Source organism: Bradysia coprophila, unplaced genomic scaffold (assembly GCF_014529535.1).
Source record: "Bradysia coprophila strain Holo2 unplaced genomic scaffold, BU_Bcop_v1 contig_561, whole genome shotgun sequence".
Taxonomy (NCBI): Eukaryota; Metazoa; Arthropoda; class Insecta; order Diptera; family Sciaridae; genus Bradysia; species Bradysia coprophila.
In genome coordinates, this window is record NW_023503807.1 from 2463657 (window position 1) to 2478701 (window position 15045).

General features: G+C 34.6%; 1 protein-coding gene across 1 annotated transcript in view; it reads right to left on the reverse strand.

Moving 5' to 3' along the window:
• LOC119083101 overlaps positions 1–2213 on the reverse strand; it is a 50379-nt gene extending 48166 nt beyond the window's left edge. The window contains exon 1 of the mRNA XM_037192728.1: positions 1550–2213. The gene's annotated coding sequence lies outside the window, so the exon portion shown is untranslated. The remainder of the gene's footprint in view (positions 1–1549) is intronic.
• Between the last annotated feature and the right edge of the window lie 12832 nt (positions 2214–15045).

The window sequence follows — 15045 nt, forward strand, 5'->3', positions numbered from 1 at the left end:
AACGTCGTACGGGGCTTCGTAATTGCGCTATGCGCAATTTGTAAGATGTACACATTACATAATAATTTTACTTTAACTACATTAACCGGTGCAATAGGCTTACGATCAAAGTAGGGTGACAGACGCACTAGGGTCACGAACGCAATAGATATACGAGTTTGTACGGGGCTCAGTCGCAGCAAACGCTCCGACTGTTCTGATGGCTCGTTTTTTTATTATTTTCGTGATCAGTGGACCATTCTGCATCGAGCCTACCCGCAGGCCTTAAAAAAATTAAGAAAAGACTGCAAAACGCCACGACAGTCACTCATTTTGAAAAATTCAAATTGGCGTTGAAATGGTCGCAAATGTCGATTGAAATTTAAAAGTGAAGATTTGATTGAAAAGTCGCTTGTGCCGGGCAAGTTGAAAATTCTAAAATTGGAGTTGTCTGGCACGACATGCCTCTTTAAAAAAGAATGTTTTCTTAAATTTCATTCGTCATTATGTGAGCAATTCCTTCATTTTGACGCTAAATTCGATTGTCTATGATTTTTGTCTGCCAAGATAAGGGTCTACCCTCGTTGAAATATGAACAATGATGTTTAAACTAAAAGAATACAGAACGTTTCTGTTGTTATCGTTGAATTTTTGGAAGAAATAAAATTGTTATCAGCTGTTTTACAACTCTCTTTCTCTAACACAATATAAAATATTCAACAATCACATGAAACCCATTCGGATTTGCATAAAATTTAGCAAAGATTTTATCACATAAAATTCAAGAAATCTCAGGGATATAGATAACATTCCGGTTGAACGTATAGATGTGGCTTAAACGTGGATATATATCAGTTCTACACAAACAGACACATTTCCACACACAGAGATGCTTCTCAGCAATTCGTTAAAGTATAATCTAAGCTCGTTTAATTTCAAGACTACCAAGGCAAGCGTGCTCGTACTGAACAAAACAAGGTATATTGCGTAAAACATTGATTATTTAGATTATTATACACTCGTCTCGGTTAGTGAAACCATAGAACGGTTCGGTTCTGATAGAACGGCCTCAGCGGTTTAAATTTCACATTTTTGTTGTTGTTGTACTTTTCTTCATTTTTATGTACAGTTTATTAAACCGGGAGACAAGTCTAAACGAAATAATAATCCTTTACTATTCGTACCATGTTCGTATAAGTAATATCGACAATTTCATTTGCATTAAATTCAAATTTTATTGCAAACAAACCTTTTGTTAAAAAAAAAGGTCAAACGTCAGAAAGGGCAACCGTAAAAATACCCGACAATACGATTTTTTTTTTGAAACGAACTCCAAACAAATTGTCGTTCGTCGTTTTTTTTTAATGAGAAATTACTCATTGCTACACACAATTGTCAAGTTATTTACATTTTGCTGTTCAACAAAAAAGTTGATAGCAACGACGACCAGAAAAAAAAAGTTACAAAAAATTAGAGTGGCTCTAAAATCGGTTCGGTCCGTTGATTTTTGAAATTTATTTTTTTTACTGGAAACCAAAAGATTAAAAAAAGACGACAATTTGAAACTCACCGAAGAAATTGTTCATCAAATCGTATTTTATCTGCTCGAAAGGCACTAAAACGAATGTTATATTCCAGCTTTTATTTTTTATCACTGTTATCACCACACAACACACAAACCGTTCAATGGATTAATCTAATTAAATATTAGACTCTTTTCCAGCACAAGAACTTATAATACAACCACAAAAATTCACAACAAAAATCGTGTAACTTTTTCTATTTAGTTCAATTTCTATAGCAACGGCATGCACACACATTGAATTCTGAATATTCGATTCGAATTGAACATATGCATATTAACATATTAATCGATTTATTTGCATACGTAATCCCGTGGTTTGTATTTTATGGAAGCCTTCGAAAAACAACTCAATATTTTCAATATTTTTACACCGAGTTTTTCACCATCCATATGTATCCAACAAAGCGCATTAATTCGTTCGCAAAATGTCACTACTTTAACCGATATGCACTGCACAATCTTTTTCAATTGGTTAAACATGCAATAACTTACGTTTAATGAGTCTATAAATTGATTGAAAGACGAAACAAATTTACACGTACACAATAAATCAGACTGCCATATTTTAACTTTCGAACTGTCATGTTGATAATGAACGTGTAGCGTTCACAATGCGAGCTTTTCTGATATCGTGTGTTTTGGTTAGTGTTGACGCAGTAGAGTAGTGGGAAAATTATTATGGTTGTGGGGGGATTGAGTGTTCGATTTTTTGAAGCGGCAATTTTTTTTGTCATTTTGAAATGGGACTTAAGAGAAAATTGGATGTAACAATTGTTAGAGGAATAGATAACTGAAGCATATTTAAATTAGTAAAATTTCCAATCAAAGTAGAAACAGCGCGGAATACGAAAAATAACTTAATAGCGAATTGCACGAGCTTTTTTGTGGCAGAGCTTTTTATTCGTTAATTGTCATAGAGAAAATGTTAATTTAACATTTGTCGGCATTAGTGATTAACGTTCAATGTGGCACATAAACATCTGAAATAAATTCATTTTTGCTCGTCTTGTTGGTCGAGTTGGATAGGCGCTGGATTTATAAACCAGAGGTTGCTATGAACAAAAATGCTTTCAGACCAGGGCCTACTTTTTAGAAACTAATTTCCTGAATTTCTTGAAATTTCTCGAATTTTCTCGAATTTCTTGAAATTTCTTGAATTTCCCGAAGTTTCTTGAATTTCTCGATTTTCTCTAAAAGTTTCTAAAAAGTAGGCCCTGCTTCAGACTTTGATGTTGTTGTATGTCTCACTAAATAAAAGTTAATTTAAAAGTTTTTTATTCACATTTTTAGAAGCTATGGCTGCTAAAGCTACTTGAGAAATGTGTTTGAAATTGTCTACAGGCTATCGGGAGGCTAAAGGAAAATAAACAACGGCCTTTGAATGATAATTTGCATAAAGCGAAGCTTATTCAATATGAAACGCTCGTATCAAAACTGAAGTATTACTGAAAATACACAAAGCAATACGAGTTTGACTTAAAATTCTTTTGTTTTCAGGTCTTTTCCAATTGTTTTGAAATGTCAAACTTGCTAACGCCACATTGAAATGAATCAATCGACCAAATTGCGTAGCTGTCGCAAGTTTGACATTTAAAAACAATTGGACAATAGTATTTTACATGACAAGGGATAAAAATATGAAAGGTAGAGTTTTTGTGTGAATTTTGTTGATCCGAGGCGTAGCCGAGGTCAATAAACACACGAAAACGAGACTTTTCATTTTTATCCCGAGTTATGTAATGGATTTTAGTTGCTGAGGGCGTCGAAAGAAGTGCTTGAAACATGAAAAGTACGGTTTTTGACGTATGTAGCATGTAAAAGTATTCTATGTCAAACTTGCGTTGTTATGTGTATCTACCATTACAATGGGCAGTGTTGTAAGCGGAACCAAACTTTGTTGAAATTTAGAGATTGACATGGAGTTTCGCTAAAATTTCATCAATCTTGAAAAGCTCGTTAAGCTCATAAATTGAGTTTACCTGAGTTTACCTGAATTTATTGCACTTTTATTGACTTCTTGAAATTATTGACTTATTGAAATGATGATAGATTTACCCAAATTTCAATAAATCCACGAAAATAGCATTAACATAGATAACATTTGGAGGTTGATTTGTATCAGAATAAGATCTGCATTCGTTTAGACATGGAGTCATGTTTTCTTGGTGTGCGTTATAATATACAACACATGCAAGTGAATGCAACCGGCGTATAAAAACCGGTGATAAAGCGGTAATGACGATTTCCCGGTAAATGATAAAACATAAATGTCTCGCTAGGCTCGAATGCAATCCACACGTCGAAACAACAAATTTCCCAGTTGTTTTTCATACCCAGGACCTAAAAAGTGCGACTTCGTACTTCTAACAACAAATTTGAGAAGACAAGACACAAATCATCGTTTTGTGATGGATTTTTTTTTTTCGAGAAGATCGATATAAGAGTGAAAATGCTAGTCTTTTACGCTAGGTAGTATAGCATATGTGGTATCGTTTGAAAGTCCTTGGCATACAGAACTCGATAAAATTCGATTAGGACCAATTCCACACAAAACGGATAGTCATGGCTAGGTCAAAGTTCCCGAATATGGCAACATATGTTGTTTTAATCGGCAACACTTTATGAACAAAGCGTTGTTCCTAACTTATGCTAAGAGGCTTTTTTAGCGAACGAGATGTTTCCAGCACGAGCCGGAGGCGAGGAAAAACACTATTTGTAGCTCTTGACAACATCTATTATTTCCAAAAATATCCAAAGCCGCATCATCCTCGGTCCAGCAGTTTTCCTCTGAAAAAAATCTTGAATTTGGGGTGTCGTAGCCAGAGTTGCTCGATGAGGCGACATAACTACACGGTCAATATCGTCAGGAACGATATTATCGTTTTTTAGACGATAGTATCGTCTAAAAAACGATAGTATCGTTTTTTGGACGATAGTATCGTTTTTTAGACGATAGTATCGTCCAAAAAACGATAGTATCGTTTTTTGGACGATAGTATCGTTTTTTAGACGATAGTATCGTCCAAAAAACGATAATATTGTTTTTTTAGACGATACTATCGTTTTTTTGATGATACTATCGTCTAAAAAACGATACTATCGTCTAAAAAACGATACTATCGTCTAAAAAACGATACTATCGTCTAAAAAACGATATTATCGTCCAAAAAAAATTCATCCAGGACGATAATATCGTCTAAAATTATAAATTTTAAAATATTTTCAGGACAATATTATCGTTTTCTTGACAATATTATCGTTTAAAAAAACGATAATATCGTTTTTAAACGATAGTATCGTTTTTTTGGACGATATTATCGTTTTTTTTGATGATAATATCGTCCTGGATGAAAATATCCGCTGGACGATATTATCGTTATTTTCTTTTTCTGAACAAATTTATCGTTATTTTGGACGATATTATCGTCCTGGGCGATAATTTTTGGGACGATAATACCGTTCTGGACGATAGTATCGTTCAGAACGATAATATCGTTCAGAACGATAATATCGTTTTTAATTAATTTATTTTTTTTAAATTTGAGACGATAATATCGTCCAGGACGATAATATCGTTTTTAATTTATTTAAAATAAAAATTCTAGACGATAATATCGTCCTGGGCGATATTATCGTTCTGGATGGTTGTCGAAGACGAAACACAAAATCTTGTAGATAAACACCTTTTTATAGACGGCAAATATATATTAAAAATTGGTTCATTTGGTTCCGTAAATTTAAATTTTATATAGAAAAATTACACAGACTAATTATGAGACGATGCGAGAAAAAAAAAATTAACTCCTAAGTTCCGACACCGTTCCGCGTGTTAAAACGCTTTTTATGTACAATCAAAGTTGGTATTCATTTCGTAAAAAGATGAATTATTTAGGGAGGAACTAAACGCCTTTTTTAAACACTGATGTGTAGGTGATTTCCTCTGACAATCGTTTTTCGATATTTTGGAAGAGAATTCGGTTCTTGCTGCACCTCTGAGTAAAATTGAGTCCTGGACAATATTACCACCCAAAACTAAACGATAATATCGTCCTGGGCGATATTATCGTTTTTTTAAACGATAGTATCGTCCTGGACGATATTAGAGAACGTTAGCTAAACGGCCGCTAACGCTAATTTCCAACGCTAAATCCCCCGCTAACGCTAAATTCAACGGTAATGCCCTGTCAATAAATGGCACCATTGTGAATGCATACACATGGACGACGCAATTTTCGATTTATTTTCATTTATTATTTTAAAAGGTCATCCGGATCAATATTTTATAACTGCAATCCGTAGATCTAATTTGCAGGAAGGCAGCGACACTGTGCTGGAAAAAATCTATAAACTTTACAATGTGCTGTTCGACGACAAACATCCTCAACTACACAACAAACACGTGGTTAACCTGCAATTGAAACACATGAAATTAATTTTGTGATTATTACTTCCACAATGTGATCGGATCAATATTTTATCAATGCAATTAGTAGGTCTGACTTGTAGGAAGCCAGCGGTTTTAAGCTGGAAAAGTTTTATTCACTTTTGATTGCAATAAAACGTATTACGAATCACATTTTCCAACTGCATGTTCGTCGCGTCGTGTGGAGCATACTATTTGTAACAGAGAGAGAATAAAAGAGAATAAAAAACGTTTCCAGCTTAATACCGCTGGCTTCCTACAAGTCAGATCTACTAATTCCATTGATAAAATGTTAATCCGATCACATTGTGGGAGTAATAATCACAAAAATAATTCAGGTGTGTTTGGGACTAAACCTGTCTAGCCCGTTTCTCTTCTATATACTCATTGCAGAGTATAACCTGAAGTGAGTCATAACTCGCCGATCCATGAAGCAATCGTCTTCTTCTCGTCTTTTCTACCTCTTAATACATTCATTCCTGAACCCAATACCACATCATACTGTATATAGAAATACAGTTAAAACAATGCTCTGGTCTGATACATCTCGCAATGAGAATGGAATTTCTTACCTGTCGTATTAAGAAAGACGCACAGGGGTTTAGAGGGTCCACGTATTATCTGTGTAAGAAAAGAAATCTCGTCCATTGATCCACTGTTCACTCACAGTCTCAGTGTCAGTTTTCAAGACTTCAACCGAGCTAAACCGAACAATAAAAACCACGACAGAAGGGCCATATTCTAAGTCCAAGTACAGTCAAATCCGCGTAAAAACGCAAGTGCGAATTAAACAAAAACAAAAAGTCGTCCGAGTCTCGTTTATCCCTAGAGTACCCAGAGACACCGTTTTGTTCCGCTAAATTCAAAAACTTCGGAGTTCATCTTTACAATTCCAGTGAAATGTAAAGTGAAGACAAACACATTGGGGAACTCATCAGGGACGACTCGGTGTGTTTGTTACCTGTCTTGCCCGTTTCTCTTCTATATACTCATTGAAGAGTATAACCTGAAGTGAATCATAACTCGCCAATCCATGTGTTACACCGAGAAACACACCGACACCGAGACACACCGAAATTGCGTCGTCCATGTGTATGCATTCACAATGATGCCATTTATTGACTGGGCATTACCGTTGATTTTAGCGTTAGCGGGGGATTTAGCGTTGGAAATTAGCGTTAGCGGCCGTTTAGCTAACGTTCTCTATTATCGTTTAAGAAAACGATAATATCGCCCAGGACGATATTATCGTTTTGGACGATATTATCGTACAGAAAACGAAAATATCCATTAGATTTTCTAGAACGGTAATATCGTCCAGAAAACGATAATATCGTTTTTTGAACGATAATATCGACAAGAAAACGATACTATCGTCCAGACAATATTTTAGAATTTTTCAATTTAGACGATATTATCGTCCTGGATGAAAATTTTTTGGGCGATAATATCGTTTTTTTGGACGATAGTATCGTCTAAAAAACGATAATATCGATTTTGAGACGATACTATCGTCCAAAAAACGATATTATCGTTTTTTGGACGATACTATCGTCTAAAAACGATATTATCGTTTTTTAGACGATAGTACCGTTTTTTAGACGATAGTATCGTCCAAAAAAACGATAATATCGTTCCTGACGATATTGACGGTGTGGAAATGTCCCGCCACCGAGTTGCTCATATCGACAAGTGGCCCTTATTCCATTCGCTTTTTACACCATTTGGGAATGTAACAAAAACAACTAAGTTCGATTTTGGACCCGATTTCAAGAGGCGTGTTTGATGTCATTTTCGTACTCTGATTTTGCGCTAGCCCAACAAGCGGCTTATCATCGATTTTTTTATGCCGATCTTAGTTTCTTGCCATGACAATTCATGATTGCTAGGAAGGCGCGAACAAAAGTCATTAACAAAAAATTTGCATACACATTTGGACCACCCTAATTTCGATATGAACCTACCAATAACAAGTTAGAGCCTACTAAATAACTCCAAATACACAATGTTAACATCGGAACATTTGGACTGCATTGCCATTTCTTTCAAATCAATATTTAAGCATCTCTGCTCGAGATGAAAATCTTTCTGTTCCCATTTTAAACCCACCCCTCATATCAAACTTTAATATTTAAAAATACTCAAAACGTCCATCACATGTATGTATGTTCACTTAAACCAATCCACTCCAATTTCAAATGGAAATAATACATCAGTGGTATACTCTACAAATTTCCAGGATGAGTGCACTTTTCACTCACACCACCTTATTATCAGTAAACGTCCTGTGAATGAAATTCTCGGTCGAATACAGCACGTATACTCAAACTGTAACGTTGAGCTTTGTAAAAATAAAAATAAAATAAATTCCAGTGTATTGGCCTGACATCACAACAAAATACTCACAACTTCTATAGATAAAGGAAGAAATTGTGAAAAACATGGATGACTCCGCGAAATGTTTTTCCAACTTTTGTTTATTCAGGTCATCCATCACTTGTAAACATTAATGGCATATGCTTTACTTTCATTTCATTTCATTTATTTCAATTATAAAAAATATCTCGTTTGACATAGTCTGCGTAACTCTAGTTTGCGTAAACAATTTAAAAGAGCTACTGAAACCTTTACTTTACTTTATTAAGCGTTCAGTTGGTAGACTATTACTTGAGATAGTAGACGGAATTGACGTTCACATCATGGCTTTTTTCCCATTTTATGTTCAAGCTAGGTATAGTGTATACCATGCAGTATACAACACTCTATCAATCCATCTAATTTTTTCTCGTTCAAATGCTTCATAACATCCCAGGCTGGAAGATTTTTAAGAAAAGTTCGTCGTCATCTAAATTGAGTTGTTCAGTTAGAAAAAGTGTATTTGGTAATCAGTCAAAAACACTCAAAAGAGTAAAAGTGACGCAAGTCCCTGTGCATACTTCCAAAACAACTGATATCGCTGGAGGTGACGCATTCTGCGCTTGTACGCAAAAACTGTAACAGCAAAAATTTGACCAAAGAAATTCTAGAAACAAAATTTTACCAAAAAAATTTTGCGTCACAAAGTGGCAGATGGTTCGGACGTATTAGGACATATTCTTGCCTATTTTAAAAAATTTCTTAAAAGTACTTTCCTCAACATCTGCCACTTGTGACGCAAAATTTTTTTGGTAAAATTTTGTTTCTAGAATTTCTTTGGTCAAGTTTTTGCTGTTACAGTTTTTGCGTACAAGCGCAGAATGCGTCACCTTCAGCGATATCAGTTGTTTTGGAAGTATGCACAGGGACTTGCGTCACTTTTACTCTTTTGAGTGTTTTTGACTGATATCAGTTCTTTTGGAAGAATTAATAGATTGAAAAAATTTGAAAAAATTTGAAAATTTTTTAAAAAATTTGAAAAAATTTGAAAAATTTGAAAAATTTGAAAAATTTGAAAAATTTGAAAAATTTGAAAAATTTGAAAAATTTGAAAAATTTGAAAAAAAATTTCAAAAATTTGAAAAATTAAAAAATTGAAAAATTTGAAAAAAATTTGAAAAATTTTGAAAAATTTAAAAAATTTGAAAAATTTAAAAAATTTAAAAAATTTGAAAAAAAATTTGAAAAATTTGAAAAATTAAAAAATTGAAAAATTTGAAAAAATTTGAAAAATTTTGAAAAATTTAAAAAATTTGAAAAATTTAAAAAATTTAAAAAATTTAAAAAATTTAAAAAATTTGAAAAATTTGAAAAATTTGAAAAATACTAAATTTAGGAAAGAAAATTGAGGCGAGCAGAGCTTACCAAATACCAAAAGCGAACAAAGTTCTACCATACCCATCCACACACACACACACTTAAAGGTGTTCTTATATGGGGCCTATATGGGAACTTCGAGGAGCCCTAGCTCCGAAACGAGGCCGGTTCCCCCCAAATTTTTTTTCTGGAATGTCTTAGAATGACGACTAGAATCTACTCCCTAAATTTCAACAAAATCTAAAGAAGACTTTAGAAGATAGGAAACACGGACGGACGGACGGACTAACAAAGTAACGTAGGATTTTTTCATTTCGTTTAAAGTATTGAAATTGACCAAAATGTATGGAAATGGGGCTTCTTGGAAGATTTTTTGCGTGGCCAAATTTTAAGCTGCAAGAACGTGTGATAGCTCGTTGAACTCGTAATGACGCCTAGTTTTATGTAATGGTAATTTGGAGTCATTTGTATTTGAACTGTGGAACTTCAATATTTGCTGTATATATGGTTCTGCAGTCTACAAAACTTTTTTTTTGAAATTTTTTCTAGTAATAGGACTTGCGTCACGGGCGCTATGCTAACGCGCGCCCATGATAATGTGGTCGTTCATCGATTTCGGGAGAGAATGAGTATAATTTTGAACACATCATTGCTGCTGAGGACTTATTTCAAGAAGCATATTGTCGAACTGAAACAAAAACTTCTGCTTCATACTTTCGTCCATCAAAAATGCAGGAAAAACCAGTACTCGTAATCGATATTACTAATCAGAGGAGTATTAGTTGAATCATCCTGACCGAATAAAATTTTCTTTGCTGAAATCATCACAAATATGGTCGAATACAAAAGAAGAAAAGGTGAATGTCGTCAGAAGTACATTGTAACGATGACAAAAGACAATTTTATCGGTATCGGTTGAGTGTGGTTGTTTTTGCTAGAGGTGTTGTTACCACTCATACTGATAGAAAGTTTAGAGTGGTCACAGTACAACCTCACATATCCATATACTGCGTCATACCATTCAAATTGATATCGAAAGTTTATTTTTACTTTACTTTACCTTGATTGGTTCTCTGATTTCATTTTTTTTTTTTTGTAAAATTCAAGTCGGTTCCACAACTTTTTCTCGTCACACAAAGAACCATTGACAAAATTACTTCAAAATCGTATACTGTTTTCTGAGCTCACATTCACACAGTTTTTTATCTGACTTCACGTGTTTTACACCTTCATGAACATCGGTGAAAAAATTCTACTCTAGGAGATATGTACGTCGATAGTACTAACTTGATGTTGGTCGATTTAGTCGGTTGTAAATTTGATTGAAATTGACATGGCGTGTGCTAGTGTGCTAGACACTTATTAATCGATTCATTTGCTTTGAATTGTTGAATCGAAATTATAGTGAGAGGTTCGAAGACACTAACATTATGGTAGTTTCCAAACGATGCACAGAAACCTCTATCTTTTAACAATGACCTATGTAAAGATGTAAGCCATTTGAATAGTTTTACATTATACGCATCAGTGAGAAAATTGGTTTATTTTTGAGGGCTGTATCCCAAGTAGGAGGCATGAATACATTCGTAATGTCAACGCACCTAGCATAGCAATAGAATATTTGGTGTGTCAAAATACTCCTAAAAGTGACATGGTGTTATCAATCTCTTGTTTGTCTAGTTCACTCTGTTTCACGCGTTCATACGTATCTTGTGACTCCATATGTGAATATGTGGAACAAAGTGGAACAATAAAAGTAAGAGACTGATAAAACAGAGGCACTTTTTGGTGTTCATGAGTGTAATAACATTAGCAGCAACAACACTGCCACTCCGACTCCGACTCCGACTTCACTATACCCAGCGAGCGATGTATTCCATTCGCTATGCCTCCTAGATTACGCTAGGCCAACCAGGTATGTGGAAAAGGGACAAACACACAAAGAACTGACCCTCAGCTGGTGTACAGTTCGACTAACTACGACATTTATGTTTAGCTTGTTGTTGCTATTCCGATCACATTTAGTGTCGAGTTTCCGGTCTCTCTGAGAGATTCACCTTTCACCTATGATGACTATCGTATGATTGCTCTGAGAACGGTTCATGTTAATTGTCTTTGTTTAAGATCTCCTTGCGAGATTCACCTTTCTTGAATAGTCAGGTTTAACGGGAACTTTTGTTAGGCGCAATAAGAGTACTCATTTGGAACGACTGTTGCTTAACGGTTGATTATGTTTTTAGTTCGTTGTAAATTGACCACGTTAAAAATGAAACAGCGGTGTACCAAATACAATTAGCAGCAACAACACTACCACTGCTTCCAATTCACGCCGTAAGTGTGCCTAAAATTTGAATTTTAAGTGAACGATTCGATGAAAAAGTGAACCGAAAAATACATTTCAACGCTTCATTGTATGAAAATGACGCTACGTTAGAAAGACCTCCGCACTTTCCATTTTGAATTTCGACCGCACTTACAGCATGAATAGTATTGAGAGTAATGGCTATGACGCACCAAATATTCTATAACTATGCTAGGTGCGTTGGTTATGTTCTTTGCGAGAAAACTGATAAGTTACGGGTTTTGTTTCTTCGCCGTTCATGTTGAAATTTTCTTGGACTTAGAGGCGTTGCATAGACGAAAGATAGAACGAGGATTTTGGCAATATTTCTAGATTTTCACCTCTTCATCAGGCTCTTACCTGAAATGAAAACAGAAAAGTGACAAGAGTAAAAGAGCAAAAGGGACATGGGACAATAACAATGCCTTGTAAAAAACATTTAATAGACAACTCCCTGGACAACTCAGTTTTCTTCATTATTTGTAAGGTGCACTGACAAGAGTTGAAAATCATACCTGTAGCTGGTAGCTTCGTCTCCAGGTAATCCACAATATCTGACGTCTCTTTTGTCAGTGCATGAGCTTATGAGGTTCTTCGCTGAAATTTGCACTAAATGCTTCAACTATTTCAAAACTTCAGCAATCACAACCACAAGCGGTGAACTAGCATTATAATCGACAGATGAGGGACATAACTACACGGTCAATATCGTCAGGAACAATAGTATCGTCTAAAAAACGATAGTATCGTTTTTTGGACGATAGTATCGTTTTTTAGACGATACTATCGTCTAAAAAACGATATTATCGTCCAAAAAATTTCATTCAGGACGATAATATCGTCTAAAATTATAAATTTTAAAATATTTTCAGGACGATATTATCGTTTTCTTGACGATATTATCGTTTAAAAAAACGATAATATCGTTTTTAAACGATAATATCGTTTTTTTGGACGATACTATTGTTTTTTTGATGATACTATCGTTTTTTTGATGATACTATCGTCTAAAAAACGATATTATCGTTCAAAAAACGATAATATCGTTTTTTTTTGACGATAATATCGTCCTGGATGAAAATATCCGCTGGACGATATTATCGTTATTTTCTTTTTCTGAACAAATTTATCGTTATTTTGGACGATATTATCGTCATGGGCGATAATTTTTGGGACGATAATATCGTTTTTAATTAATTTATTTTTTTAAATTTGAGACGATAATATCGTCCAGGACGATAATATCGTTTTTAATTTATTTAAAATAAAAATTCTAGACGATAATATCGTCGTCCTGGGCGATATTATCGTTCTGGATGGTTGTTGAAGACGAAACACAAAATCTTGTAGATAAACACCTTTTTATAGACGGCAAATTGGTTCATTTGGTTCCGTAAATTTAAATTTTACAGTGAACGACATCTCAAATGTCTCACTGTCATTTTTTTCAGAGAATGTCATTGTGAATTTGCATTGACACAATAAAATTCTCAGAAAAATTTGACAGTGAGACATTTGAGATGTCGTTCACTGTATATAGAAAAATTACACAGACTAATTATGAGACGATGCGAGAAAAAAAAAATTAACTCCTAAGTTCCGACACCGTTCCGGCGCCCGGCTCGCATTGCGGCCCTCCGTTTCGCTCCGGGGCAATGGGCCGGATCGCTCATCGTGTTAAAACGCTTTCTATGTACAATCAAAGTTGGTATTCATTTCGTAAAAAGATGAATTATTTAGGGACGAACTAAACGCCTTTTTTAAACACTGATGTGTAGGTGATTTCCTCTGACAATTGTTTTTCGATATTTTGGAAGAGAATTCGGTTCTTGCTGCACCTCTGAGTAAAATTGAGTCCTGGACAATATTACCACCCAAAACTAAACGATAATATCGTCCAAGACGATACTATCGTTTAAAAAGACGATAATATCGCCCAGGACGATATTATCGTTTTGGACGATATTATCGTACAGAAAACGAAAATATCCATTAGATTTTCTAGAACGGTAATATCGTCCAGAAAACGATAATATCGTTTTTTGAACGATAATATCGACAAGAAAACGATACTATCGTCCAGACAATATTTTAGAATTTTTCAATTTAGACGATATTATCGTCATGGATGAAAATTTGTTGGGCGATAATATCGTTTTTTTGTATCGTCCAAAAAAACGATAATATCGTTTTTTGGACGATAGTATCGTCTCAAAATCGATATTATCGTTTTTTAGACGATAGTATCGTTTTTTAGACGATAGTATCGTTTTTTAGACGATAGTATCGTTTTTTAGACGATAATATCGTCCAAAAAAACGATAATATCGTTCCTGACGTGGAAATGTTTCACCACCTAATCGACAATATAGTCCGTTTGTGCGTAAAAAGGAACATAGTTTTTCAAACGTTACCAATATCTGATATATGGAGGGTACAGGTAATCTAACAATTTTAGTATATTGTACGATACAACACCGACCGTATAGCAAGAGGTGTGTCATAAAAGTTTATTGTTCACTTAACAGCTAACACAGCTGATAAAAAAGACTGCGACATGGTACTAAAAATTGTGTAATTAAAAAAAAAAACGGCAACCTCATGCACACTGACTCTGATCCCGTGTGTAGAATGATATTTAAAAAGTTAATGCGAACTATTGAGCTATGTAGTAGCAAGAACTGTTCGATGAACCGATTTTAGGAAGATGTGGAAGAACAATTAGACATTTTCATATTCAACTTTTCAGACTCATTTTCCTCACACTTCCACAATATGTAGCACGAGGCAGTCAAATGCTAAGCGGGAAATGTTTGTTGCCTGTAAGTTCATGATTGTCGTGATATATGTAAAGCACTTCATCCATTCAATTGTAGGTAGAACAAGTACAAAGGTTGTGTCTGGCATTTCATTTTTAAATGAAATTAAACTGGAGAGTTAATTGAAGGTTCTAGTGCAGGTCGGTAACTGTTACGATAAGGTTCA